The sequence below is a fragment of the Myxine glutinosa genome, chromosome 6 (assembly GCF_964187855.1).
Source record: "Myxine glutinosa chromosome 6, kmMyxGlut1.1, whole genome shotgun sequence".
Lineage (NCBI taxonomy): Eukaryota > Metazoa > Chordata > Myxini > Myxiniformes > Myxinidae > Myxine > Myxine glutinosa.
Genome location: NC_136266.1, coordinates 179,696,640 through 179,722,208, shown reverse-complemented (window position 1 = coordinate 179,722,208; position 25,569 = coordinate 179,696,640).

The window sequence follows — 25,569 nt, the reverse complement described above, 5'->3', positions numbered from 1 at the left end:
AGATAAAAGAGACAATACGCGACTTTCAAAATGACGTAACCCATGCACAGAAACCCATAAAGTAGCGATCTTTGGGGCAGGTGAACGGCTATTGTACATGCGTCATGCGTGATAATGATTGTTACCTGAAATGCCTCACATAACTTCCAAAATAAGCCGAAAATATTTTGAAAAGAACCTTAGAGAAAGCTGGGGTGTGCCTCTGTACCAGGAAAGAATCGGAGCGAGACACCTTATCTGGTTTTGGTGTTTCTGAATACCGATAGACAGGTCATATCTGGGGCTTGTGAATGCACAAGGTAAGTTTAAAATCTTAAAATAAACTTTTTAAATGATGATTTTACTATTAATCATGTTGTGGTTGGAGGGGTTGGGGGGGGGGGGGTTTAACTGTTTTGAATTATGGTTAACCATCTTGAAATTGCTAATCCTTCATTTAAACAACTCTAAGAGTGATGTTTAAAGGACTCTTTTAAAGGCTCATTGAAGTGAGTGAGTGAGCAACACCCACACAGAGCATGCGCGAAGGGCCTCGTTAGCATTCATACGTCATTTTTAAAATCCTGTTTTGACAACATTTTAGCATTTTAAGTTTAAATAAAGACAAGCTTTTCCACTTTCTTTCTTCACTGTCTGCAGAAGTTTCATCAAGTCCTCTTTACTTTCTGCCAACACGAGTATTATCGTCAGCTTACCTTAGGCTTAGATTGTTCATATATCGTCCTCCAATCCTGATTCCAGCATCTACGACATCCAAGTGATATATTTTCGTCAAAAGTATTATAACCAGAAAATCAGTCAATACCATCTGATGAAAATAACATTAACACGGAGGCTGGCAGTATGGCCGAGAGGTACGCGCACTCACCTTTGAGCTGCCTAACCTTGGTCTGAATCTCCTGCATCCCGGTGTTTCACAGGCAGGGCGATTCATCAATTAAGGGACATTTAAAAGGGCGGCCCATCTGCTGCCATTAGTTGGCGGAGGTTAAACCTCCCACGGTGTTCTTCATGAAGGGTAGGCGAGCTATCACCAGCATCATGAACAAATTCAAAATACCAGCCCTAATATTAGTCGAACTTTCAGGCCTGGCCAACTGGTTCATGAAAGACGTGAGCCAAGCTTCCCTTTGCCAATCCCACAAGAATGTGGGAATAATTGTGACTGTTAAATAATTTATAGTATAAAAGGAGCCGTGTCTGTCTGCCTGTTTGTCTGCTTGTTGTGCTATAATTTCAGAACGGATTAACGGATTTCAGTGAAACCAATGATGGCGGATTCAGGAAACTCCCAGGAAGGCTTGTGACGCCACCAAAAAAAGGAAGGAGGGTTGTGGCTCGGTACATGGGCACACGTGGCGAAACTGCAAATGCCAACTTGTTATCCCCACACGGAGTGCAGGATCTCCCAGGAACCCTTTTTTGATCTTGCCCCATAGATTAGCCATCGCAGCAATGATTGGTATTTCCATTAGCGAAATGACGGCCTTATATGCTAGTAATGAACGACCTTTAGAGGCCATTTTTACCCGCAGAGCAGGGGTTGGCCTTTTTCGGGCACCATGGTCCCCTTTTTGAAGCAATGTTTTATGGCCGGATGCTCTTCCTGCCACCAACCCTGTTAGTCGCTTCTTGCGACACACAGGGAATTACCAGTGAACTGGTACTTAATTTTCCGACCTCGGAAGGATGACAGGCTGAGTCAACCCCCCTGGCGTTAATTCAGCGATCGACCAGAATTCAAACCCAGTATCCTAGGATCCCAAGCCGGCACCCTAACCGCTAAGCCAACACCAGGCTTCCTTATATGCCAGTATTAACAAGAAAATATTAACACACCACCGTCCGAATGTTGCGCACATGTACATACTCACGTGTTTGGACACCGCATGTACAAACACCCATAAGTCATGTCAATGAGCATTACTTTCAACATGTTGGCGATGAAAGGGATTGGGGGAAACCAAGTCGCTTGTGTGTTTATTACATTCTTATCTTCCCCCATCCAAAACCTTGATCTTTTCTACCCCCGCTAATTTCACCCATTTTCCACTTTTTTGAAATACCAACTTCTGTCCTGGAAGTCCTTGGTTTCATTGTGTTTTATACTTCTCCCTCCCCCCCCCCCCCCCCTTCCCACGCCTCCTCCCCCCAAGCCCTCTCCCTTCCACACATCTCCCTGCTCTCAAATGTTGTGTTTGTGTGCTTCCCCTTCTCTCCCCATCTTGTCTTCCGCTCCCTCTTTTTATATATTTTGTTTGTCTGGTTGATTTGTTTGTGAAGTAAATGTTAGCTCTTTCACGAGCCTCGATTCAGTATACAAAAAAAAGAGAATGTTTCTGACTTTGATCAAATGTAAAATAAACGATCAAAATAAGCGCAATGAATGGCACCAGGAAAATTGCGCAGATGTCGTTTTGTTCTTTCAATCCGCAAATTGTTCCTACTTGATCCGCTAATTTGCCTAAATTCATTGGACTTGTATGTATAAAAAAAATTCTATAATTTAAATGAATGATGCATTATATATTAATTAATTAAGCGACTTGTTTCCCTCGGAACGTCATAATTCAACAAGGACGAGGAAACCTACCATGGCTGATGTCAAACACTTTTTCGTGCCCTTACAATGACTAATGGAGATGCCTGCACAGATATTCCATGTTGGACAAGACCAGAGGCATCCCGATGTGTGATCTTCATCATGGAGGAAGCTCTCTGAGGCAGCAGAATGGAGCAGTGCCATCATGGGATGAAGCGCACGTTGTATCAGGATGCCACGGGCGACTCCGATTCTCGACAGCGGCCCTGCTCTACTGTCACGCAATGGGACCCTGATGCCGTGACCCTGAGGTTAATTGGAAAAATTATCTCATCAGACTGCAAACAGCCAGCAGGCAGGCAAATCTCGCATTGTCTTTGTTTGCCCCTGTGCTTCCTCAAAATTCCATCTCGCATTCCCGAGCCTTCCCCTCAATCCTTCCACATGTTCTTTCCACCGCACATTCTTGGGTGCTTTTACTGTCCGACTCGTAAATCTTTCTTGAGGTCCCTCCGTTTTTCTCACCATCTTCCTGAATTTGAATTGTTTGCTTGTTTTGTTGTGTCCTCGAGGTATCAGTCCAGAAGTTATTTGGTTGCGAAAGTCTAGTGTAATTTTTCACAATGTCGAGTCAGATGAATGTTTGCGCATCCCACTTTAACAACAGTTTTGCCAGATAGCAGAATGTTAAGGAGCAATGGAGGTCCGTCTCCGGGGCATTGTTTTTCGGCTTTTGAGATGTACTTGGAGCGCAAAAGAAGCAACACAATTGAATATGCCTAAGGCCTGTGGGGGGAAGGTATCACGGTTGCCATGGTGTAATCACCTGGTGTGGACCAGCGCAAGAAGAACTCGTGGCATCACATTGGGGATGAGCACGCAGTCACCGGTGTCCACTTGAAATGCACTGATCACTCTGATTGAATTGATTACTTCACAATCCCATCGCCCAGCTGCCCTCCCACCTGCTGTGTGCACTGCTTATTAATGTAGATAAATCCTCATAAACCCCAAAAATGCTCTCTCTCTCTCTCTCTCTCTCTCTCTCTCTCTCCCTCTCGCTCTCCTTTCATTTGCACCACTTTTCACAGAGAGCACTTCTTTCATTTGCATACACACACCAACAAGGCAACTTAGAATCTGATTGTTCTGGGGCTTTGAGGTTCCAAACAATTTGGTGTTATTGCAATTTGATAATTCATTTATTTATTTTTCAATGTGCGTTTCCATCGCAGGGAGCCTTGACCTCGTTTCTCTCTGGTATTTGTATTAGTTAAGTAGTACAAGTCCCAAAACATAGTTGTGTTAAGCATGCCCGCCCAGTACATCTTACCCGCCCAGGACATATCTTTTGTGCCAAATAATTGAATCATGATGTCGGTGCAATCAATACGTCGTTCCTTTTGACAAGTGAAATATTTTAAATGAGTTCTCCAATCTGGCAGCATGAATAAAAATGTATTATTTAAAACTAGCAACGGAACCCGCCCTACGGGTGGGGCTTCAATTGGGAGGCCCAAATGAAAAGGTAAAATATCAGAAATTGAAGGCTTTTTTTATTTTAAACGATTTATATGAACATCCGTGAAATCATATCACACGCAAATCATTAAAATCTAAACAGCATTTGTGGAATTTCAATAAAAGCCACATCACTGTTCATATCGGTAAATATTATTCCATCATGTTTGTAAAAACTGGAAAATTGGAAACATTGGAAATTGGGAAAATTGTAAAATTGGAAAAAAAATTGGAAAAACAATATAGTCTATTTTACTCCAGGCGGTCCCAGGATTACCCACTCAAAATTTCGTTGCGATTGGTTCAGCCGTTTTTTCGGTACCTGGGAACAGACAGACAGACATTTGGTTAATTATAGTAAGATGGTGTAATGGATAGAGATTCAAAAGAACAGGCAAGAAAGTAGAACACCACTCGATAGTGCGTATACCTCCGCCAGGCGTTTTGTATCCCACTGATAGGCCGGATTTGGATTCGGACCTTAACCAAAATCGAACCGGCTTGTTGTTGTCACCTACCCAAGTCATACACCAATTTTCATCCAAATTTGTCTCTAACTTTTTGAGATATGCTTAAAATCATTTTGAGCCCTATTTCTCAATGGTGAAGAATAAGCTTAAAAATAAAAAAATTCTCGTATCCGGATCCAGATCTTCCCAAAATCGAATCAATTCATCCTTGTCACACACCCAACCCGTACACCAAGTTTTGTTCACATCCGTCCAGAAGTTTTTGAGATAGCCTGCTCACAGGCAGACAAACAGGGATGAAAGCATAACCTCCTTTGGTAGTGAAGGTAAACATGTACGTCAAACTCATCATACACAGTAGAACAGGCCACAGAATAATCTGGAAGTGGCACGGGTGGCGTTTTTAATTTGCTCCAATCAGGTGAGCACAACAAAGCCAAGTGAGTAGGTTTGACTGGCCAGACCAATTTCGTTAGCACCGACAGTGGCCTGCAAAAGTACTCACCCCCTACCAATAATACCACATTTAGATGAATTGCAAACTATGTAAAACTATTTTCTAAATTTACTTTTTTATTCAGAACTGTAGAGATCAAACTAAACACTGTTATAGGTGAAGGAGGTTACATGTTAGGAATACCTGCAAAAACATATACAAATCAAAATTCACTGGTCGTAAAGGTATTCGGCCCCTTAGGTCAGTACTCGGTGGAAGCACCTTTTGCAGCAATGACTGCTCCGAGTATTTTTGGGTAGATATCTACCAGGTTTTTGTGTAGGTCTTTCCCTGATTTTTGGGTAGGTCTTTACCAGGTTTTTGGGTAGGTCTTTACCAGGTTTTTGTGCAGGTCTTTACCAGGTTTTGGGTAGGTCTTTACCAGGATTTTGTGCAGGTCTTTACCAGGTTTTGGGTAGGTCTTTACCAGGTTTTTGGGTAGGTCTTTACCAGGTTTTTGTGCAGGTCTTTACCAGGTTTTGGGTAGGTCTTTACCAGGATTTTGTGTCGGTCTTTACCAGGTTTTTGTGTAGGTCTTTACCAGGTTTATGGGTAGGTCTCCACCAGCTTTGCACAGTATGATGGTGAAATCTTTGCCCATTCTTCACAGGAAAATTGCTCTAGTTACCTTCGCAAAAGCGGAAGGTTATGTTTTGATCGCTGTGTATTTATTTGTATGTCTGTGTGTGTGTATGTTAATCGCATAACTCAAAAAGTATTCAACCGAATTGCATGAAATTTGGTGGGATGATTGGTTATTATACGGGACACATTTGATTAGATTTTGGGAAACAGATTTGCTCAAATTCTGACTATTTTTAACTCGATCGTATTTCACTCAAAGTTATGAGCGACTGAAGAAGAAGATGTCCATCCAGGACGTCATCACTATAACGCGATCTCCCGCGATCATTTCAACCTCAAAAAAAATTATAATTGCAGATTTGTCAAGAGATGAGGCATATTAACAAACGAATGAAACAGATTTGCTCAAATTCTGACTATTTTTAACTCGATCGTATTTCACTCAAAGTTATGAGCGACTGAAGAAGAGGATGTCCATCCAAGACGTCATCACTATAACGCGATCTCCCGCAATCATTTCAACCTCAAATGAAATTCAAATTGCAGATTTGTCAATCGGGGAGGCATATTAACAGACGAATGAAACAGATTTGCTCAAATTCTGATTTTTAAAAATCGATCGCATTTCACATAAAGTTTCACATCGCATACACTCCCATGCCAAGTACAGAACAGTAGCTGCGGCGAAGGTATGCGCTCTACCGAGTGCCCGGATTCTAGTTTTTTATTTATTTGTTTGTACATAAAATCGAGGATCGTGAAAGAGCTAACATTAATCACACAAAAAGTCAAACCGACACATACAACACAAAATAAGGAGAGTGGTAGACAAGATGGGGAGAGAGGGGGAAGGACACAAACACAACATTTGAGAGCAGGGACATCGAGAGAAATGTGGGAGGGAGAAGGCTTGGGGGGAGGTGGGAGAGGTATAAAACATATGAACACTACAAGGACTTCCAGGAAAGAAGTTGGAATTTCAAAAAAAGTGTATCTGGGGTGAATTAGCGTGGGTAGAAAAGATCAAGGTTTTGGATGGGGGAAGATAAGAGATGGTGGTGAACAGCTGTTTTAAAGACCTGGAGGGAGGAGTGGGATTGAAGGGAGTGTGGGAGTTTGTTCCAGAGGCGGGAGAAAAGAGGAATGAAAGAGTGAAGGTGAGCAGAGAGCCTAGATTTTGGCAGTTTAACCATAAGAGGGTTGCTGGCAGATCTTGTGCGACCTGTAGGAATATTAGGGGGACAGAGCACAGAGAGAGCTGGGGGGAGCAAGGCCGGAGAGGAGTCGGTAGAAGACAGAAAGACCACCAACCTGTTTGCGGTGAGTGAGTGAAAGGCCCTCGGACTTAGCTTCATCGCAGGAGATTCCAATGATTCTGAAAGCTTTGGTTTCAACAGCGTGAAGCCAAGCTAGGTGTGAGGCAGGAGCACCGGCCCAGAGGGGGGAACAGTATTCCATTGAGCTGCGGATGAAAGCCTTGTATATGGTGAGGAGCTCAGGTGTGCCAAGGAAGGACTTCGCACGATGGAGGGTGCCCAGTCGGCGACTGGCTTTGGAGGCCAGCTTGGAAATGTTGTTTTCCCAAGAAAGATCATGGCAGATAGTGAGACCCAAAAGATTGAGCGACAGAACTTCTTGGAGAGGATTGTTGAGAAAGTAGATGGGACGGTTTTCCAGTCCGTCTTTTCGGAGAGACATAGTCATATGTGGTGATTTCAACTGTCACCATGCCAGTTGGCTGGGGGTGGGTACCTCTCTCACCAGCCATGGCTCTTCAGCAAAGGACTTCTGTGACTCACTGGGACTGACACAATCTGTCAATTTCCCAACCCGGGTCTCAGTCAACAGAGAATCTTCTCTTCTGGACTTGGTTATGACTAACTTCCCTGAAAATGTCTGCTGCTTTTCTTCTGCTTCAATCGGCTCTTCTGATCATGTGCTTGTAAAAGTGGACATCTCTCTGACCATTTTCAGAGAGCCTCCTCAGCGTCGACGAGTCTGGCATTTCACTCAGGCCAACTGGCACGGTCTTCAAGCAGCCATCAATCATCTGGACTGGTCTCCCATCTCTACTGCCTCTGACATCAACTCATCCTGGGAATTCTTCCAAAGTAAATTGCTCTCTCTCATGCACAGATTTATCCCTTCTCGTCTTCAGTTGTCATACCCTTCCTCCCGTCCATGGTACACGGAATCTTGTGGTGAGGCTATTGCCCAGAAACAACTTGCTTTCGTCTCCTGGAAAGCAAATCCAATGGAAAGAAATCTCATTTCCTTTCACAAAGCCCGAAACAAGTGTGTGTCCACCCTCAGGAGAGCCAGGAAACAATATCTCTCCGTCCTCAGGACCGAACTCTCTTATCTGTCTCCCTCTTCCAAATCCTGGTGGCGTCTGGTGAAATCTGTTTCTGGTGTTTGTTCCCCCTCCATTTCCTCCCTCACCTTAAATGGCCACATGGCTGACTCCGCACTTGAAAAAGCTGAATGCCTCAACTCTGTGTTTGCCTCTAAATCTTGTGTCCCAAACCCATCCCTCTCTGTACCCACCATACCCAGTCATACCCAGCTGCTCCTGGACTCTGTGTCCTTTCCTCCTGACAAGGTGGAAAAGTTTCTGTCAACCCTCGACTCTGATTCTGCAACTGGACCTGACGGCATCAGCCCACAGGTCCTAAAATCCTGTTCTTCCGCCCTTTCACTCCCTCTCTCTGTTCTCTTCTCCCTCTCTTTTGCTCAAGGTCATCTTCCATCTGCTTGGAAATCTGCCAACATCACCGCTTTGCACAAAAAAGGTGCAAAAACAGATCCCAGCAACTACAGACCAATCAGCCTTCTCCCAATTATCAGCAAAGTCATGGAATCCATCATTGCTTCAGATATGAAATCTTTCCTCTTCTCCAATGGCGTGATCTCTGATCATCAATTTGGTTTCAGACCTGGACACTCTACTCTGGACATGCTGCTTCTGCTTTCTCAACAATGGATGGAGGTCCTCAATGCCAAACAGGAAATTAGAGCAGTCTCCCTTGACATATCACGTGCCTTCGATACGGTCTGGCACCCCGCTCTGCTCACCAAACTCTCCTCTTTTGGTATCCATGGAAATCTCCACGCATGGCTGGCGGACTTCCTCTCTAGTCGTAGTCAACGTGTGGCCCTGAATGGGTTTCTCTCATCTCCTCTTCCTGTTCAGGCTGGAGTTCCCCAAGGCAGTGTTCTGGGCCCTGTGCTTTTTCTGGTCTTCATCAATGATCTCTCTGACTCTCTTGAAAATCCTCTCTATCTCTTTGCTGATGACTCTACTCTCTGTCGCTCCATTCTTCATCCCTCAGATCGGCTGTCTGCAGCCTCCTCACTCTCTGCAGACCTGGAGAAAATCACAGACTTTGCAAACAATTGGAACATGTCTTTCAATCCTGACAAATCTCACACTCTTACGATGTCTCTCCGAAAAGACCGACTGGACAACCCTCCCATCCACTTTCTGAATAATCCTCTCCAAGAAGTTCTGTCACTCAAGCTTTTGGGTCTCACTATCTGCCATGATCTTTCCTGGGAAAACCACATTTCAAATCTGGTCTCGAAAGCCAGTCGCCGACTGGGCATCCTCCGTCGTGCGAAGTCCTTCCTTGGCACACCCGAACTCCTCACCACATACAAGGCTTTCATCCGCAGCTCAATGGAATACTGCTCTCCCCTCTGGGCTGGTGCTCCTGCCTCACACCTAGCTCGTCTTCACGCTGTTGAAACCAAAGCATTCAGAATCATTGGAATCTCCCGCGATGAAGCTAACTCCAAGAGCGTCTCACTCACTCACCGCAGGCAGGTTGGTGGTCTTTCCGTCTTCTACCGACTCCTCTCTGGCCTTGCCCCCACAGCTCTCTCTGGGCTCTGTCCCGCAAATATTCCTGCAGGTCGCACAAGATCTGCCTGCAACCCTCTTATGGTTAAACTGCCAAAATCAAGACTCTCTGCTCACCTTCACTCCTTCATTCCTCTTTTCTCCCGCCTCTGGAACAAACTCCCTCACTCTCTTCAATCCCACTCCACCATCCAGGTCTTTAAAACAGCTGTTCACCACCATCTCTTATCTTCCCCCATCCAAAACCTTGATCTTTTCTACCCCCGCTAATTTCACCCCAATTCCACTTTTTTGAAATACCAACTTCTGTCCTGGAAGTCCTTGGTGTTCTTGTGTTTTATACTTCTCCCCCCCCCCCCCCCTTCCCACGCCTCCTCCCCCCGGGCCCTCTCCCTTTCACACATCTCCCTGCTCTCGGATGTTGTGTTTGTGTGCTTCCCCATCTCTCCCCATATTGTCTTCCTTTTTGTATATTTTGTTTGTCTGGTTGATTTGTTTGTGAAATAAATGTTAGCTCTTTACGAGCCTCGATTCAGTATACAAAAAAAAAAAAAACGAAAAAAAAAAACGTATGCAGCTTCGAAAATCTGTGCCGTCGCCGTCAAGATCTCGTGAGATCTCCCTGATGTTGGTTGGCGTTCTGCCATGTTTGATGGCGTTCTGCCACGTTCTGCCATGTAGTTCTGCCATGTTTGATGGCGATTGTCGATGGATTGCAATCTTCAAGTCTCGCTGTAAATGTTCATTTAGGTTTAAGTCAGGACTTTGACAGGGGCACTCAAGAACATTAATTTTCTTCTTACTCAGTCACTCCAGTGTGGCTTTAGCTTTATGCTTCGGATCATTCTCCTGCTGAAATGTGAATCTCCTACCCAGTTTCAGATTCATTGCTGACTCAAGCAGGTTTTCATTCTCAAGGATTCTCCTGTACTTTCCACCACCCTTTGGCCCTTCTATCCCTGACAAGCTTGGCTGTCCCTGCTGATGAAAAGCAGCCCCATAACATGATGCTGCCACCACCATGCTTGACAGTAGGGATGGTGTAGACTGGGTGATGTGCTGTGTTAGGCTTGTGCCAGACGAACACTTGGAATTTAGACCAAAAAGTTCATTTTTTGTCTCGTCTGACCACAACTTTTTTCTCCACATGTCTGCAGTATCATTAACATGTTTTTTTGGCAAACTCCATATGCACTTTCAGATGTGTCTTTTTCAGTAATGGCTTCTTTCTTTCCACCTGTTCATAGAGGGCAGCTTTGTGAAGGGAACGATATATTGTTGATTGATGAACACTGACCCCCAACTCGGACGTAGAGCCCTGCAGATCGTTAAAACTCATTGTTGGATTTACAGGGACATCCCGAACCAGTTTCCTGCTTGCCCGGCTGATGAGTTTGGATGGGCGACCTGATCTGGGTCGAGTCTGGGTGGTATGATATGATTTATTTTTTTAACGTGTGGTCCCATAAACTTCTTAATTATGTGGTGTTGAGGTATTTTTAATTACGTAGTGGTGAGGTGTTTTTATTTACGTGGTGGTGAGGTGTTTTTAATTACGTGGTGGTGTGGTGTTTTTATTTACGTGGTGGTGATGTGTTTTTAATTACGTGTGGTGAGGTATTTTTAATTACATAGTGAGGTGTTTTTATTTACGTGGTGGTGTGGTGTTTTTAATTACGTGGTGGTGAGGCGTTTTTATTTACGTGGTGGTGATGTGTTTTTATTTACGTGGTGGTGATGTGTTTTTAATTATGTGGTGGTGTGGTGTTTTTAATTACGTGGTGGTGAGGTGTGTTTAATTACGTGGTGGTGATGTGTTTTTATTTATGTGGTGGTGATGTTTTTAAATACGTGGTGGTGAGGTATTTTTAATTACGTGGTGGTGATGTGTTTTTATTTACGTGGTAGTGATGTGTTTTTATTTACGTGGTGGTGATGTGTTTTTAATTACGTGGTGGAGAGGTATTTTTAATTACGTGGTGGTGATGTGTTTTTATTTATGTGGTGGTGATGTGTTTTTAAATACGTGGTGGTGAGGTATTTTTAATTACGTGGTGGTGAGGTGTTTTTATTTACGTGGTGGTGATGTGTTTTTAATTACATGGTGGTGAGGTGTTTTTAGTTACGTGGTTTTTGAGGTTTTTAAAATTACGTGGTGGTGATGTGTTTTTAATGACGTCGTGGTGAGGTATTTTTAATTACGTGGTGGTGATGTGTTTTATTTACGAAGTGGTGATGTGTTTTTAATTATGTGGTGGTGATGTGTTTTTATTTATGTGGTGGTGAGGTATTTTTAATTACGTGGTGGTGAGGTGATTTTAGTGACATAGTTTTTGAGGTATTTTTAATTACGTGGTGGTGAGGTGTTTTTAGTTACGTGGTTTTTAAGGTGTTTTAATTACGTGGTGGTGAGGTTGTCGAGGAAGTGTTGTGAGACTCAAGACTCCAATGATGTCACAGGTTTACAAAAGATCACAACTTTATTAACTGGTTGTTCACTTCATTCCAATACCAAACTAGAATCCGGGCACTCGGTAGAGCGCATACCTTCGCCGCAGCTACTGTTCTGTACTTGGCATGGGAGTGTATGCGATGTGAAACTTTATGTGAAATGCGATCGATTTTTAAAAATCAGAATTTGAGCAAATCTGTTTCATTCGTCTGTTAATATGCCTCCCCGATTGACAAATCTGCAATTTGAATTTCATTTGAGGTTGAAATGATTGCGGGAGATCGCGTTATAGTGATGACGTCTTGGATGGACATCCTCTTCTTCAGTCGCTCATAACTTTGAGTGAAATACGATCGAGTTAAAAATAGTCAGAATTTGAGCAAATCTGTTTCATTCGTTTGTTAATATGCCTCATCTCTTGACAAATCTGCAATTATAATTTTTTTTGAGGTTGAAATGATCGCGGGAGATCGCGTTATAGTGATGACGTCCTGGATGGACATCTTCTTCTTCAGTCGCTCATAACTTTGAGTGAAATACGATCGAGTTAAAAATAGTCAGAATTTGAGCAAATCTGTTTCCCAAAATCTAATCAAATGTGTCCCGTATAATAACCAATCATCCCACCAAATTTCATGCAATTCGGTTGAATACTTTTTGAGTTATGCGATTAACATACACACACACAGACATACAAATAAATACACAGCGATCAAAACATAACCTTCCGCTTTTGCGAAGGTAATAACTACCGTTTAACTCAATGGACCAGGTAACTCTATCCGCATAGTCCCTCTTTCGTGGCTGATGTCTTCTCTGCAGCGCCGTACTCGTGGTACGCGTTCATTCCGTCGGGCAGGGCTTCTGAGGATGAGTGCTCTTGAGTCAAGGAGATGTTCACTCTTTTATGGGCACCGCAGTATTAATCCTTCCTCCGCTAATCCTAATCCGTTCTCCGCAAACGTTACTCGGTCGCCTCACTGGCACCAGCTCGCTCCCCTCCTGCTGCGAGTTCCATTTACCAAACAATAGGGGGGTGCTCCAGCCTGGGGCTGTGACCAGGTGGACAAGAGATTACCATGTTCGTGCACATTCCTGACATTCATTTACGAAATCGTCTATCTGCTTCGTTACCAGTCCCAATCAATGAGTTACCAGTCCCAATCAATGAGTTACATTTCCACAATTCCCTCATCTTTTTGTTTTTGTTTATATTAACCATTAATGTAAACATCAATATAAGTAAACAATCAATCACTGCAAGTAAACATCAATACAAGTATAAGTAAATAATCAATCACTGCAAGTAAACATCAATACAAGTATAAGTAAATAATCAATATCTACAAGTAAATATCAATACAAGTATTCAAACCATAACTTTGGTAATCAAATTCCCTTAGGCATACACCGTCATCCTGCAAGAATCACAAAACATTTCGTTGGTCATTGACTCCTTCCATATTGTTCAATCTATTGCATTTGCATCACAAATATCTTTTCAAAACAACACTTCACCATCACCAAGATACAACAATTTCACTTCATTTTCAAGTTTTGTAAAGCATCTGCACCATCTGGCAAAAACGTTTGCCTCCACACAAATGTTGACTTTGTTTGAAAGGAAGGGCTGATCACTTGTGTTTGAATCCAGGTATGAAACATTTTCTCCTAATGTCTTCATAGCACCTGCACTACTTCGTGTAGGATTTCGCTGTTGTGGTAACATTGCGGAGTCATAGACTGACCCTGCTCTCCATGTAGCATTCTTGCCACTTTTTGCTGTAAACCAGAGTAATTCCTGAACAAGGCCTTCACCCAGTTGTAGTCGACTTGCCTCCTCCCTCATTGTGAGTGGGCAGCAAGTATTGGTGTGACGTTGATTGGCCAGCAAGATGTGGAACAGGGATGCTGGATGCATCCACAATGATGTTGGGACCATGGTGTTCAGGTCATCCATGGTCCATACCAGGAGTGGCCCGCAGAATCGTGCACAGCTGTTGTGAAAAGGCACAGCCATTGGTTTGCAGCTCCATGCTGGCTCCCCGGAAGTTGGTGAAGAAATAACATATGTCCCCGCATTTCACAGAGGTTGCAGGTAAGGTGTCGTTGTCCTGCAACTTCTGATGTGATGAATGTTCCAAGCCTTCGAACAAGAGTAAGTGATCGCCTTTCTTTCATATGTTGCAGTGTGATCCAGGCAAATGGTCACATAAATTTCCTTGGTGAAGGTAAGCATCCATCTCCAAGTTACACGGGAGAATGTCTTCATCATTCTTTGAGAAAGAGGGTGTATGCCACGTTTAACTTCATTTTTTAGCCACAAATTTTCTTTCTCGAACTTCTTCCCAATTCCGTTAGCACCCCCTTCAAATGTGATCTCGTCTTATCCTTATGCTCAGTCACATCTGAATCTGCTTTCCACACACACTGAATCAGATAGGGTACATCTTACCATGAAATCAGCATAATCATGTATATCTTCCGACAGTTTCACATTCAACAATTTGTTGTTTTTCCTTAACACAAAAAAAGTTATATTCATTTATATGCGTCACACAAATAATATTCAATCAGGTATGTATTTCACTACTAAACTAAGAATAGCATCCACAATTGCTTTCAGGTTAATATAGTTCAAAAATTAACTCATGCAGGTATTTTAGCACTACTCTAAGAAAATAAATTGTATATGATTACAATCACAAACGGGAATATCTAATTCCCAACAACAATTTTCCCAAACCAACAAATTAAGCATAATGTATTATTACCATAATTCCTCTCCACTTTTTCTTTTCCCTTTTTTTTTTTTTTTCCTAACAGTGTGTCACTCGCGGTGATATGAGTTCACTGATATTGTAATTGACACAACTCATAACATTGTCGTTATGCCATTATCTTAATTCTACTGTATTCATTTGCAACATCACTTGATTTAATCTTTTAATCTCAGTATTTATGTCGCCATAAAAGTCTTCCTTTTCTGGTTCCACATTTCTTTCCTCATTTGTCACTTCATGCGTTATCATCGTGTTGTTGGTTACCTTATTCAAACACACCGTCACTAAGGCTTTCAAGCAAGCCACCACTAAAACAATTGCCAATATAACTACTAAACCAACAAACAAATATTGGAGTATCTTAGCTACCACCCCTCCAAATGTGTTTCCCAACCATGCAAAGGCACCCCCTTTTATATAATCGTGGTATCTTGCTCCCTCTTGTCCCACCTGTAGCCATCTGTAAAACATGTGAGCTACCCCTTGTATATGTTCATACCTATAACATAATTATATGTCAATGACATTCAACATTGTATACCAAACTAACAAGCTTCCTAAAAGGTAAATAAAGAAAATCCCTTAATATGTAACATAAATCAGATTATTTGTCTTACCCTGATCCCCCTATCTCCCGGGGTCGAACTAAATCCCCTAATCATGAGTGTAGTTGTGATACATTATCCCTCATGTTGCGCTAATATCAGTAGATAATGGTATGTCATGTAGGCAAATAAATGTCACTATCTTCCCTAATTCAAGTAGGAATATTAAATGTTGAAATTGTAATGTTTATCAATGCAAGGGGTGTTAAAATGTAATTCAAATGAATGTATATCACGACTATCATTTATCCGCCACTGAATGTTCTGCTGGGCTGCTAGGTGCAGCCTCATTTTCTGTGGGATCGTCCACCTTAGCCCCATGTGCTTGCTTGCAATGAGAGGCATGAATCCAACTTTCTATTTTGGGTCCATATTTACCTTCGCAAAAGCGGAAGGTTATGTTTTGATCGCTGTGTATTTATTTGTATGTCTGTGTGTGTGTGTGTGTGTATGTTATTCGCATAACTCAAAAAGTATTCAACCGAATTGCATGAAATTTGGTGGGATGATTGGTTATTATACGGGACACATTTGATTAGATTTTGGGAGCAATCGGGTCAAAGGTCAAGGTCAAGGTCACGAAAAGGTCAAAATCGTATTTTTACCATAGCGCGGTCAATTTTTATCCAATTGGCATGCAACTAATGCCAAAATGTTCAGAATTCAATGCCCGATCTTGTGATATACGACATGACCCAGTGAAGACATTACCCTTGTTAGCGGTTGGGGGTCAAAGGTCAGGGGGGTCACGACCTTGCAAAATGTGCGTTTTTTGTCATAACTCGGTCAATTCTTATCCGATTTGCATGAAATCAGCACCAAACTGTTCACTGTTCTGTTCCCTACACTCCCATGCCAAGTACAGAACAGTAGCTGCGGCGAAGGTATGCGCTCTACCGAGTGCCCGTTCTAGTTGTTTCTATTCTTATCAATCTCCTATGGTTTATCAATTCGTTCCAAGATACCGCAACCAAAGGTTTTAACCAAGGCTCTACCAAACTATTTCCAATGTGAACAAAAAATGCCAGTGAAACAATGATTCGAGGAATTAACTTCAAGGGGTCAATAAATTTATTCTATAACCAGATCTAATTTTCCCATCCAATAGTTTGCCTTGCCACATGTCATATTATAACACTTTAATAAACCTTCGAAAAATGTTTCCCATCTCAACAAATTTCCTTTTTTACAAATAGCCATGTGTAACTTACGTATTTAACTACAATTTCCTCTCAATTTGTTTGGCCTAACTGGCCGCAAAAGTGGCTGCCAGCATGCAGTACCGTTTTTTATCTACCAAGGAAGTGCTCGTCCACACAAGACCTCTACCAAAATGTTGTTTGTAAAAACAAATCTGGGATTTCTGATTACATGGATGCACACTCTCAGGACATTTTCAGGCTGCTGTTAACAATCCACTACGATAAATTAATTCCTTTACCCACAATCAAATAATTAGTACAAATTGAGGATATTATCCCTATCACATTTTTTTATAGATTCATTATGTTGGATCTAATTTTTTCCAATAATTTTCCACTGCTGTAAGGAAGAACAATAGCTCTCATAAGTCTTAGTAATATCGTACTTAATTTACCCAGCATCGAATAATTTATTTACTATCCTTTCTCATCTGTTAACCAGTGACTTTGTTTGAACTCCAGAACTGAAAACTCACAATAGTTCAAACCAGCAAAATTTTCTTTACTATTTTCCCATATCATCTATGCCTAAAACACATCCATACATACAGCACAATTTATATGCTGATAAAATTCAAGTTTATATATATATAAATCCATGAGCAGAGTACTCTGGGAAGTCAGTGTAAGACCTCTCCAAAATTTGGCTAATTTTGTACTCCCACATTTTTATGAAGCTCATATCCATAAATAGCTTTGATTCTCATATAAATTCGATCACAATGGAATCCCAAGATTACTCCAAATTTTTACTATTAATGAATAGCTGCTCATAACTCAGCAAATCAAATCTTTATTCTCTATCTCCCTTGACAAAAGTGATAATTTTCATAATCAAATTATATTTCTATTTTTTTATTTTTTTTATTTTTTTTCATTTTACGAATTCTCTCGATATGCGATCCCATCCCCATGGAACTATCTATTTTCAGACAAGGCACACTGTCGGTGTCAACAATCTTGTAAGATTGATACACAAAAACACTAACATTGACACACAAAATACCCACACACACATGCATTATGCGTATTTGTTTGCGTTGGAACCCTTATTTACAGATCCGGATGGGTGTCAACTTTATTTCAATTTCTCAAAATTTGTCCTTCAATTTTATAAGCGCTAATACACAAATGGACCAAAAAGTTTATTCTTAGAAAACCCCTATGATGTCACATTGACATTACCCTTTAAGTTCCCATAATAATTTATCCAAATTTGACTACCCACCCATTTGTATGTCAGTCGACCACTGACCTATCAATCGTGCGGAACAATAGTCCGAAATTCCCACCTGATCATCATGTGACTCTTGTCACTTGGTTTGCCAAAAAATTGCAAAGCAATTGTTCCAAACTTTGTAAATTTAAAATGTTGTGCCCAACATAAAAGATCCAATTTCGGCATTTGATCAATTAATTATCAATTTGCTTACAAGCAAAAGAAAAAATGAATAATTCTTGCTCCGAAAACTTTTCAGACACAAGAATCATCGACAGTTATTCATGTTTGTCCAGTAATCGAATTTGTTGAGGCCAATCATCATTTGGGATTTGTCGCAATGAAGGCCTAATCGTTGTCTGAGGTATCGGTCAGCACTGGTACCCTTGATCTTGGTTTACCCTATGAACTTGTCTTCCTTTTGGTATATGGACATCCTCTTTTCCAATGTCCCATCCGTCCACACTTGAAACACCGGTTTCTGTCGTTGCCTGGTCTGTGCACCTGTGCACTTGTATTGCTGGGCTGCATCTCTACATCCCTGAGTTGCCACTGCAATCTCTCGTTATCTCCTGAAACACGGAAAAATTCTCTGTACCGTCCTTTTTGGGGAGACAACTGGAAATCAGATGGGACAACTGTCACTTTCATTCCTAATTTCGAGGGCAGTTGTGCATTTGTCTCCTCCACTGTATCCTGTATCCTTTTTATTTTAAGTTCTAGATCCGTTATCCGTTCTTGCTGTTCCCGTTGTCTGGATTCACCATCCCAAAGATGGAATGCAAGCCAGTCTACCGTTAGATTCTGTCTCTTCCTGGCTTTCAATCTTTGTTCCAATCTTTCCAATCGACTTCGCTCAAATGTACCATCTCTTGGAAACTCCTCATCATGTCCCTTTGTCCACAAATACCAATTCTCGACCTGCCTTATAGCTTCGGCACCATAACGGTCGTACATATGATGTGTACAAGTACCTTTTTGTGGAATCTCTGGTTGTCCTTGTGTATTCTTGCAGGCTCCATTTCCCATTCTGCCTTTTATCAAAGTAGCGTTGGATGTGTTGTAGTTTGTTCCTCTAAAGTCTAAAGCTTCACTCGTACCTCCAGGAAGGATCTCTCCACCTGTTCAAACGGTGATTTCCAGAGAATCTCTCTCACCTGTGGCTTTTGCACAATCCAATCTCACAGATCAGTATTTGCAGATGAGCCAGAGGGTCAGTATGAAATGGGTGAATCCTCAGGTGTCCGCTCTGTTGAAGGGGAAATCACACAATGGTAACCGCACATATATATCTATATATAAACTCACCACCTTGCTCAATTTTCCAAGGTTGTCTTCACATTGATAATATCTCACAAAGATATCAAAGCTTCTTTCTTGAGACCGCATTTTCATCAATCAAACAATCAATATATTCAATTCAATTTATTCAGTTCAATTTATTCAGTTAAATTTATTCAATTAAATTTATTCAGTTCAATTCAATTATTCAATTTCAATTAATTTATCAATATTCATCAATAAATCAAATTAATCATTTTGGATGACTCCTTGCATAAGCCCTTTCCCCAATGATGTCAGGACAGGTCCATCTATTGACTGAGATCAAAGCTCATCGGTCGTCACCTCTGGTTCATACCTCATGTCAATTGACGAATCACTGTTCTGTCCTAGGGTCATATCTGACCTATTTTTCCATTTTGCCTGGTCTTCACAAATTTTCTTTGCAACCACTAAAGGCAACTGATCCTTCATTCGTGAGATCGCCAAAATGGATGGCAGATATTAAAGTTCTTTGGGAAAAATATCTCATCATTTTTCTTTTAATAGTACCCAAATCTCTTGGCAATATAAATTTCGTAAAACTCCTGAAATAAGACTGTAAAATTCCTTCAATCATGCTAAATTTTGAAACTCCATCGCTTGTAACACCCAATTTATCCCATAGGGCTTGAAAGTTCTTTCCCAAGTTCATGCAATCATTCTGCATTTGAACCCTATGATATCATTCATAATAATCATCATGATTTTATAGTCATGGTCCTATCATAATCATCTATTTAAAACGAACATTTCCTTTATCACCACAGCTATGTGGTATAATCAACAATAGAATAAAACTGTACATAGCAACAGGCTACCTCATGGCCACTTAGTATACCTATTGACAATAAGTCATAACAATATCGAATAATCATTGAACAATTAAAAAATCGCTTACACAGCCATTACACAGCGCTTTTAATGGCGCATGCCATAGGAACTCAACGCAATTTCGACTCGGCCAGAAAAACGAGCAAATTTTGCAGGATGTTAACTGGAATTAGCCGTGAAAATATATACAAAATACACAAAAATACACACCCACAAAAATAAACAACAAAACCCAAACAAACCCAAGGTCGACCATCTTACACAGTAAATTACATCATTTCAGCATCGTATTGATTGCTGAAATATTCCAGGGTTTATACACACCTTAAAAGAGGTATGCTTTGTGGTGTTGCCCCCTCCCACGTTTATTCCAGGGTTTATACACACCTTAAAAGAGGTATGCGTGGTGTTGCCCCCTCCCACTTTTAATTACTCATTAAATTACTCATTAAATTACTCATTAAATTACTCATTAAATTACTCATTAAATTACTCATTAAATTACTCATTAAATTACTCATTAAATTACTCATTAAATTAACTTACATAGTTTCAGCATTGTATTGATTGCTGAAATATTCCAGGGTTTATACACACCTTAAAAGAGGTATGCTTTGTGGTGTTGCCCCCTCCCACGTTTATTCCAGGGTTTATACACACCTTAAAAGAGGTATGCGTGGTGTTGCCCCCTCCCACTTTTAATTAAATTACATCGTTTCAATTAAAAACATCGCTTCTACTGCTCCAGCCGCAGCATTCGTCACTTTGTCTGCTCATCCACATGACCAAAACGAAATAAAGGGAGCTCAACCATTACACAGCGCTTTTAATGGCGCATGCCATAGGAACTCAACGCAATTTCGACTCGGCCAGAAAACGAGCAAATTTTGCAGGATGTTAACTGGAATTAGTCGTGAAAATATATCCAAAATACACAAAAATACACACCCACACAAATAAACAACATTTATTCCGTTCAACAGAACAAACATTTCCTATATCATGACATGCATGTCTTCAAAATACATCGTTTCAATTAAAAACATCGCTTCTACTGCTCCAGCCGCAGCATTCGTCACTTTGTCTGCTCATCCGCATGACCAAAACGAAATAAAGGGAGCTCAACCATTACACAGCACTTTTAATGGCGCATGCCATAGGAACTCAACGCAATTTCGACTCGGCCAGAAAACGAGCAAATTTTGCAGGATGTTAACTGGAATTAGTCGTGAAAATATATCCAAAATACACAAAAATACACACCCACACAAATAAACAACATTTATTCCGTTCAACAGAACAAACATTTCCTATATCATGACATGCATGTCTTCAAAATTATATGACCAAGAGAAAAAGTAAAACTAATTAAAACTGCGGGCAGTGATGATCCGGGGACCATACCGCTCCATCCTGATTGGACGGGTGCGTGCTAGAGTCGTTAACCACGACAGTCCAGATCCGATTGTTCAAAATTTCAACTCAATCGATCGAAAAATGAACGCAGGGATGCATTTTAAAGGTGCAGTGGCACTAACTGAGTTGCCACGAATATGGCCACGAAATTGCCAATATGGCCATCACAAAATATTTTCCTTAATCAATTGGCTCATAGCATAACCAATCTGCAAGTATTTCATCCGAAGATGTATCTCTGAGGAATTTTAATTAAATAAGTCATTTATAAATCAATGAGTTAATTTATTAAATGATTAATCAATAAATCAAAATTTTCCTTGACAGCCACATCACTTGGTCAGTGTCATGTCCAAATATCAGCTTCCGTACTCAAAAGGTGCCTGAGTTAATGTAATGTAATTACTGTAATAAGATTACTGCAATTACTGTAATGATTACTGTAATTACTGTAATTACCGGAACTGTAATTACTGTAATTACCTCAGGTAATTACTGTAATGTAATTACTGTAATGTAATAAGAAATGTAATTAATTAAATAAGTACTTCATTAATCGCTAATAATTAAATAACTCGTGAATTCTTATCCGATTTACTTAACATTTGAGTGTCCCCAAAACGTTGGAGCAAAACGTTGCAACAACGAAAGTGAAACGTTGTAGCGACGTTGTGGAAACGTCTGCAAAACCCAACATTTGAATGTTCCCAAAACGTTGGAGCAAAACGTTGCAACAACGAAAGTGAAACGTTGTAGCGACGTTGTGGAAACGTCAGCAAAACCCAACATTTGAATGTTCCCAAAACGTTGGAGCAAAATGTTGCAACAACGAAAGTGAAACGTTGTGGCGACGTTGTGGAAACATCAGTAAAACCCAACATTTGAATGTTTCCAAAACGTTTATTCTTTCTTTCTGTCTCTCTTTCTGTCTCTCTGTCTGTTTGTCTCTCTCTGTCTATCTGTCTGCCTCTATGTCTCTCTCTCTGTCTATCTCTCTCTCTGTCTGTCTGACTCTCTGTCTGTCTCTCTCTGTCTGTCTGAATATCATCTTTATCTCTGTCTGTCTGTCTCTATGTCTCTCTCTCTGTCTATCTCTCTCTCTGTCTGTCTGACTCTCTGTCTGTCTCTCTCTGTCTGTCTGAATATCATCTTTATCTCTGTCTGTCTCTCTCTATGTCTCTCTCTCTCTCTGTCTATCTGTCTGTCTGTCTCTCTGTTTATCTCTCTCTCTCTGTCTCTCTCTATGTCTCTCTCTCTCTGTCTGTCTGAATATCATCTTTATCTCTGTCTGTCTCTCTCTATGTCTTTCTCTCTCTGTCTGTCTGAATATCATCTTTATCTCTGTCTGTCTCTATGTCTCTCTCTCTCTTTCTTTCTGTCTCTCTTTCTGTCTCTCTGTCTGCCTGAATATCATCTTTATCTCTGTCTGCCTCTATGTCTCTCTCTCTCTTTCTTTCTGTCTCTCTCTGTCTGTCTATCTCTCTGTCTGTCTATGTCTCTCTCTGTCTGTCTCTCTCTGTCTCTCTCTGTCTGTCTGTCTCTATCTGTCTATCTCTCTCTCTGTCTGTCTATCTCTCTCTGTGTCTGTGGTTCTCTCTGTCTGTCTATCTCTCTCTCTGTCTGTCTATCTCTCTCTCTGTGTCTGTGGTTCTCTCTGTCTGTCTCTCTCTCTCTCTCTCTCTCTCTCTCTCTCTCTCTCTGTCTCTCTCTGTCTGTCTCTCTCTCTGTGTTATCTCTCTCTCATTAAGCGTGAAGAATGTCTCAAAAGCTTAGTGATGGACCTGGACAAAATTTGATACAGATTTTGGTGTTTAACCAGGATAAATTTGGAACAGCCCTTAAACTAACACCAAGCAGATCAATTTTTTATATTTTGAAGCTTAATCGCAGATAAATCTTTCACCTTTCAATAAAAATATATGTACCAACCAAATCTGCGACCACGGAAGAAGAGAAAACACAAAAACAACACCACTGCACCAACAAGTTCAATTTAGGTTGAGCTTGAGGGTTCACACAAACGCTTTGCTTCTCGCAAAGCGTCCGCCAATGGGAACGAGAGACAGGTAGCCGGAATGGAAATGAGGGACAATGAGGGACAGTGAGGGAGTGTCGGTATGCAATTTTCATCCAATTTGAATGAGAGAGAAAAAATATCTGTATTCCAAGTGCTACACAAATGTACCGGCCTTACAAGACTTGGGAGCAGATCGTCTCATGGTGCACTCATGGCACGATGTTGCTCCAAGTACATGGTAAGGCTTCTAATAACCAGCGTCGAACTGGCGCATTTATTTACACAGCGCAAAAATACGTTAAACTCCTCGGATTATCGTTATGTTACCTATATCGCGGCATGTTACCTATATCGCGGGATGTTACCTATATCGCGGGAAGTTACCTATATCGCGGGAAGTTACCTATATCGCGGGAAGCCCCACACACACATCCTCCACCATGTTCAGAATTAAACACAGGTTCGTATTTCATAATGGACCATCCCCAAGACGCCATGCTTACCTTGGCGAAGTCCACTCGAAATCCCAGCGGTGCCTCCAGATTGTCGAGGAAGTGTTGTGAGACTCAAGACTCCAATGATGTCACAGGTTTACAAAAGATCACAACTTTATTAACTGGTTGTTCACTTCATTCCAATACCAAATAACTACCGTTTAACTCAATGGACCAGGTAACTCTATCCGCATAGTCCCTCTTTCGTGGCTGATGTCTTCTCTGCAGCGCCGTACTCGTGGTACGCGTTCATTCCGTCGGGCAGGGCTTCTGAGGATGAGTGCTCTTGAGTCAAGGAGATGTTCACTCTTTTATGGGCACCGCAGTATTAATCCTTCCTCCGCTAATCCTAATCCGTTCTCCGCAAACGTTACTCGGTCGCCTCACTGGCACCAGCTCGCTCCCCTCCTGCTGCGAGTTCCATTTACCAAACAATAGGGGGGTGCTCCAGCCTGGGGCTGTGACCAGGTGGACAAGAGCTTACCATGTTCGTGCACATTCCTGACATTCATTTACGAAATCGTCTATCTGCTTCGTTACCAGTCCCAATCAATGAGTTACCAGTCCCAATCAATGAGTTACATTTCCACAAGGTGTTATTATTTACGTGGTGATGAGGTGTTTTTAATTACGTGGTGGTGAGGTATTTTTAATTACGTGGTGGTGAGGTGTTTTTAATTACGTGGTGAGGTGTTATTATTTACGTAGTGGTGATGTGTTTTTAATTACGTGGTGGTGAGGTTTTTTAATTCCGTGGTGAGGTGTTATTATTTACGAAGTGGTGATGTGTTTTTAATTACGTGGTGGTGAGGTGTTATTATTTACGTAGTGGTGATGTGTTTTGAATTATGTGGTGGTGAGGTATTTTTAATTATGTGGTGGTGAGGTGTTTCTAATTACGTGGTGGTGAGGTATTTTTAATTACGTGGTGGTGAGGTGTTTTTAATTACGTGGTGGTGAGTTATACCCCATGTAAAGTTTTGACTTTTTCAACATACAGCTATTTGATCTTCATTTCAACAATATTGATAGATAAAGGTGATATAATATAACAAATATCATGAAACATTTACATTTTGTAGTCTATTGTATAATTTAAATAAACATAAATGCAAATTTCGCATGTGGAAAAAGTAAGTACACCCCTACATTTATCACTCCTTCAAATACCTAAAATTAGAATCAGGTGCACCAGCTCAGGTGCAAATGATTAGAACATCGTTAGACAGGATCTTGGAGGAACCTGTCTTATTTAAACCTCAAACATTTCGTTTGGTTTGCTCTTTGTTGTTGAAGTGTGCGGCCTCACCATGCCTAGATCAAAAGAGCTCTCTGAGGCCTTCAGAAAGAAGGTTATAGATGCCCACGAGTCTGGGAAAGGATTTAAAAAGATCGACAAACAATTTGAAATCAATCATTCGACTGTCCGAAAGATCATCTACGAGTGGAGAAGATCCAAAACAACTGCCAACTTGATCAGGCCAGGCCGCCCCAGCAAGTTCAACCGGAGAGCAGACAGCAAGATGCTGAAAGAAGTCTCGAAGAACCTCAGAATGTCATCACGGGACCTACAAGTAGCTCTTGCCACTGTTGATGTCAAAGTGCACGAGTCTACCATTGGAAAGAGGCTGCACAAATTTGATCGACATGGGAGGTGTGCCAGGAGGAAACCTTTGCTGTCCAGAAAGAACATCAGGGCAAGACTAAAGTTTGCCAATGAACACCAAGGCAAAGACCAGCACTTCTGGAAC